Source organism: Ambystoma mexicanum, chromosome 12, assembly GCF_040938575.1.
Source record: "Ambystoma mexicanum isolate Mex_15411 chromosome 12, UKY_AmexF1_1, whole genome shotgun sequence".
Taxonomy (NCBI): domain Eukaryota; kingdom Metazoa; phylum Chordata; class Amphibia; order Caudata; family Ambystomatidae; genus Ambystoma; species Ambystoma mexicanum.
Window position 1 is genome coordinate 1,067,986,298 of NC_090936.1, and position 6,000 is coordinate 1,067,992,297.

Below are 6,000 nucleotides of genomic sequence, written 5' to 3' on the forward strand. Positions count from 1 at the left end.
AGGGCGATTTCCTGTCGTCGTTGGATTTGGAGGATGCCTACTTCCATATTCCCATCCTAAAGGGACACCGAAAGTTTCTCAGGTTCGTGGTCCAAGGGCGTCACTACCAGTTCAGAGCCCTTCCCTTCGGATTGAGGTCGGCACCCAGGGTGTTCACCAAGTGCCTCGCACTGGTGGCGGCGCAGCTGCACCGAGAGGGGATCCACGCCTACCCCTACCTGGACGACTGGCTCATCCGAGCAAAGAAGGAGCTCGCCGTGAAGCACACGGCAAGGACCGTCCAACTACTCACGGACCTGGGATTCTCCATGAACTACGCCAAGTCCCACCTGGTGCCCGCGCAAGACACACTGTTTCTGGGAGCGAAGCTCGACACAGTGTCGCTTCTGGCCTCTCCGTCGGAGGAAAGGACGAGGGCCATCTTGGGCAAGGTGCAGCGGATGCTGGTTGCGGACGCGGCCAGGGTGAGGTCCATCAAGTCCCTCCTCGGAATGATGTCTTCTTGCATTTATCTCATCCGCCTGTGCAGGCTCTGGAGGCGCCCGTTGCAGGAGTTCCTGGACGCGCGTTGGATCCAGACGACTGGCAGCTTCGAGGAGAGGATCACACTCGACGAGAGTTTCCGACGAGCGATCCGGTGGTGGGGCACCCGCGCGCATCTGACGGCGGGCATGGACTTCCAGACCCCCGGCCACCAGGAGACAGTGACCACGGATGCCTCCCTGGAGGGGTGGGGACCGCACACTGAAAATCTGCACGCGAGAGGCCTTTGGCTTCCGACGGAGAAGTCCCTCCATATCAACGTCCTGGAACTCCGTGCAGTGTTTTGGGCCCTCAGGTCCTTTCTTCCATCCCTCAAGGGCAAGGTGGTGAGGATCTTCACCGACAACACCACCACCATGTTCTACATCAGGAAGCAGGGCGGAACCAGGTCCCCAGCCCTGTCCAAGGAGGCGCAGGATCTGTGGCATTGGGCCGTCGCCCAAGGGATGTTTCTGGTGCCGTTTCATCTGGCAGGGATAAAAAACACCATCGCCGACTCGCTCAGCAGAGAGCTGCGCTCGTGCCACGAGTGGGAACTACGACAGGATCTAGTGGACCGCCTCTTCGACGGTGGGGCACACCCCTGATCGATCTGTTCGTGACGGCGACGAACTCCAAGTGCCGGAGGTTCGCCAGCAGGTTTCCCCAGCCGAGGAGCATGGGCGATGCTTTCTCGTTCCCCTGGGAGGGCCTGTTTCTATACGCGTTCCCACCATTGCCATTGCTGATCCGGCTCGTCAACCAGCTCAAGAGGTCACGGTGCAGGATGATCCTCATCGCACCTGCGTGGCCGAGGCAGATATGGTTCCCGGACCTTCTGGACTTGTCAGCGTCCCCGTCAATCAAGCTGCCAGTGGACGCGGATCTTCTCTCCAGGGAAGGAGGTGCCATCCTCCATCACGACCCGAAGCTGAACTTGCAGGCCCGGCTCCTGCAGCGTTAGAGTTTGGAGGATACGACATACCGGCCGACTGCAGAGAGGTTCTTGCAAAGGCCAGGGCGTCCTCAACTCTTAAATGCTATGGACACAAATGGAAGAGGTTCTCTGTCTGTTGCCACGCACAGAAGAATAACCCTCTACGGATTACGGCTCCACAGGTACTGCCGTACCTTCTGACGCTGGCCAAGGCTGGACTGGCTCACGCGTCCATCAAGATTCATCTTGCTGCGATCTCCCGATACACCAGAACCACGGGGCTGACGTCTTTGTGGTCTCATCGTCTGGTGAAAGAATTCATGAAGGGACTGTTCAGATCGTTCCCGCCGGTGAAGGCTCCGGTCCCGGCTTGGGAGCTCAACGTGGTGCTGACCAAGCTCATGGGACCTCCGTTCGAGCCTCTGCACTCGGCTCCGTTGAAGTTCTTCTCGTGGAAAACAGCGTTTCTTGTGGCCATCACCTCCGCACGAAGGGTGGGAGAGATCCAGGCCCTTTCCTGCAAGCCCCCGTACTTGACTTTTTACGACACGAGGGTAGTGCTCAGGATGCACCCCTCCTTCATGCCCAAGGTACCGTCGGACTTCCACCTCAACGAACCCTTGGTGTTGCCTGTTTTCTTCCCGTCGCCTTCGTCGCCGGCCGAAAGGACTTTGCACTCGCTGGATGTGGCTAGAGCGCTGAAGTTTTACGTGGACCGCACGAAGTGTTTTCGGAAGACGTCACAACTTTTTGTGAACTTTGGACCTGTCAATCAGGGGAAGGCTCTCTCAAAGGCCTCCATTTCCAGATGGCTCTCCGGCTGTATCATGTACTGTCATCGGTTGGCAAACCGACCGCTGCCTGGCCGTCCGAGAGCCCATTCAACCAGAGCGATCGCAGCTACCACGGCGTTCCTATCTGGTGTGCCCTTGCTGGACATCTGCAGGGCTGCTACGTGGAGGTCGACGCACACCTTCACGAAATTCTACTGCGTCGATCGGGATTCCAGGGAGGAGTCCAGGGTCGGCCAAGCAGTGCTGCGCAATCTGTTCGCCTAAGGTGAGCTTGGTGAGGAGGTAAGAATTGCTTAATGTTGAGTTTGATGTAATGCTTAATGTTGAGCCTTTGCCACCTCCCGTGGTTGTGCATGTGTGTACTGCTATGTATTCTTTATTCATGAGCATGTGAATCCATGCCAGACCCCATGCTGGAGAAGGAACAAGTTACTTACCTGTAACTGTTGTTCTCCAGCATGGGTCTGGCATGGATTCACATGCGAACCCTCCCGCCTACCCCTCTGCGGCTCTTCACTTGGTCATACTGCCATTTCACGTGCTACCAAATCTGAAGATGGCTGCCAGAGGCGGGGCTTGGGTAGAGGGCAGTCATTGGCTGTGGTCAGTATGACGCAGAGATCAGTGATTGGTTACTACTACGAACGGACAGATCAGAAACGAAACTGATACTGATTTTTTCTTTACCAAGGATTCCCAGCCTGACGACGGGGAATATTCATGAGCATGTGAATCCATGCCAGACCCATGCTGGAGAACAACAGTTACAGGTAAGTAACTTGTTCCTTCCTTACAGTGTCATCATATTGGACATTCACCAGACACCAAAATGGACACGTGTGACTTTTGGACAACTCACTTTCTTCAGTGCCTTGAAAAAGACTGATAAGGTTGAAACACTTGTCTGCACGTTGACTTATAGACATGGAATAAAAAGCTTTATTTGGCATAACAGTCATATGTAACTTATTTTGTTACATTGTCATGTGCCAGCGCATGTATATGGAACCAAACAGCTTTTTCTTACTTTGTCATAACTAGGCAGGGGGAAACTTGGGTTCCATATCTACAGCAGACTACGTACTTGATATTTTCACAGCAACAGCGCCCATATACCTGGTCACCCCAACTAATATTTATAACCTTTTATATGCAACTGTGTCAACCTGAAGCCAGCTCCTGCCCTCAGTATCTATGACAGGGAGCTGTCATGTCTGGGACTGCGTGTTTTCAGTAGTTCACCCTACAGGGGGACCCCATTCATAAGGTACTAGAATGTGGTTTGCAGGAGCCAGCAAATCTGGTCTCGCCGCAGCTTCAAAGGAGACCTGCTACTTTAATCGTCCAGCTTAAAGGGTGACACAAGCCCATTGAAGAAGCTGGGGGAAGTGCCTCAGCGAGCATCTACCGATGTCCGCCTTAAAGCACATTTTCGATCCAGTCGAGTTTCCTGAGCTGTAACAGACTGAACAACAATAGTCAGCATTGAAAAGGCATCCGAGACATCTCGACCAGTGCTTCAGAACTGCTGAACAGCACTGAGACAACGATTCCTAACCCTGATCCACCATGTAGGCCAGCCTGCAGCCGTTTGTCCAGCTTTGGTTGCCGAACCGTCTTGCTGTTTGATACCTGCAGTGGACTCCCGTCATGAACTATCATGCAACGTGCCCTGAAGCCAACTCGACCATGACGAGCACCAACAACACTACATTGTGCTTCTGTCACCTTGGTCCTTCCCCCGAAGGCCTCTAGAGACATTTAAAGATCCATAGCTCCCTTTCTGCCAAGGCCAAGAAATCTTAAACTGTTGTGGTTATTAACCATACCGCCTACCCCCCGTAAGTGTACAGAGTGGATCCATGTTCCTTGTTTGAAAGTGTCTGTCCACTGAAATCCTTTACAGGTTGGGATGTTTTGTTGTGTTACTAGAACTGTCTGTTGTGATGGTAGATATTTTTGATTCACCCTTGACTGGACAGTCCCTTTAATCACTGGGTAATAATTGTGTTTTTGTTGTGTTGCAACTAACCAACGATGCATGAGATAAGCCTGCCGTACCGTCCATGTTGCCAAAACTGGACAAGGAAGTTTTATAATTTGATTGCGTTAAATCTGTTCGGATACCTTCTGGTGTACTAGAGGTGTGGGGCTGATTGCCTCAGAAGTTGATACGTCACAGATTGGTCATATGGTCATGCAGGGATTGCAATGGTATGATGCATTTGTTACAAGAAGTTTTTTTTCATTTCCTTGATTTTCAAAAAGGTTTTTGTTACTGATTGGATTCTAGCACTGCAGCATCTTTTTTTTTTGGTTTTCAGGACTGCTGATTTGTATGTAGGATTTGTTGTTGGTGTTGTCCAATTGTTTTTTTTTGTTCCCTCTGTTCCTCTGTGTACCATCTCGCTGTGATTTTCTTTGGAGTGGTTTTGAAGAATTGTAGGTGTTGTGGCGAGCCAGAAGGAGTTGGATGCAAATTGGACGTTTGCATTTTCTTTATTTGACAAAAAAAATAGACCTATCTTGCACTATTGCAATGGGGTTTTCCCTCGCTAATCAAACTAGCCAAATGTGCTTTTCAATCGTTAGAGGTCCAAAACCAAACGTCCTCCATCCAACAATCTAATCCTATCTTGCCCTACCACTTGGAGATAATTACTAAATAAAGTAGCTTCCCTTGAGCAGAGCCTTTCTGCTTTCTCTTAGGGCTTTCAAGATACAACAGTTCCAAAATGTGGTATAAAGCCTGTATTACTTATTCGTCTGGGCTCGGTTACCCTCACTGATGAATTTCTGTAGCTCTTGATATGTGTTTAAACATTGTGTCTCTGGGAACTGTGGGATGCCCTCTCATCTCGCCTATGCACTCCTTATGCGCTAGTGTTTTCCTTTCCTTCTTGGCAACCAACTGTTGAGGTCCTCCAGAAAAATTATGTTGTCATGGTTTGTATAGAGGTTGGCTATGACATCGGTGAGATTTGTGCTGATGTTGTGGTTGCAGGTGGGCGGTCTGTAGATCATAATGAACAGTAGGTTAAATTGGTTGTTGAGATGGATGGAGTTATTTGCAGTCTTCTATGTTTTGATGTTTTCTCTTCCCCTCTGTTGGGGTATTCTATACCCCTTTCCTTTATTTGATATCTCGCGCTCCTCAGGCCTTTTCTATGGTTTTTTTCATCAAATGTCTTTGAGTTTGATAACTAGTGCTTGGGCTAAAGTATTCATTGCACATTCACCAGCTCCCTTGGACTTTGCCAATACAGTGCTTCATGCTTCTTCAGGTCACACCCTCAATATTGCAGTTCCTTTGATACATTTCACACAATCCCCATTGCCTTCCCCTTGTCAGAATCACCTGGGTATCCTCGGTTGGGGTGGGCCGTCTTTGGCGGGCTCTGCTGTGGGGCGCTTTTGTTTTGGCTATTCTCCGCCTCTGGTTTCTCGCTTCTCTTCCAGGCTCACCCTTCTTGTTCCATTAGCTCGGCACAGCTTTGCCGACTGGAAGGTTCGTGCCTCCAACTTGTTTGGATCTTTGTGGTGTTAGTCGGGTCTCCGACCCACCATGATCTTCTCATGGTCACACCACCACTTTGGATGGTCCCGTGGATCCCGTCCTTACAGTACTTGCTCTAATGTGTGCGTCCTTGTTTGGCATTCTCTTCCTCGCTTGTCACCGCTGGCTCTGCGACTCCACACTACACCATTCCTCCAATGCATGCATATACAGGGGGCTTACCCTGTGTA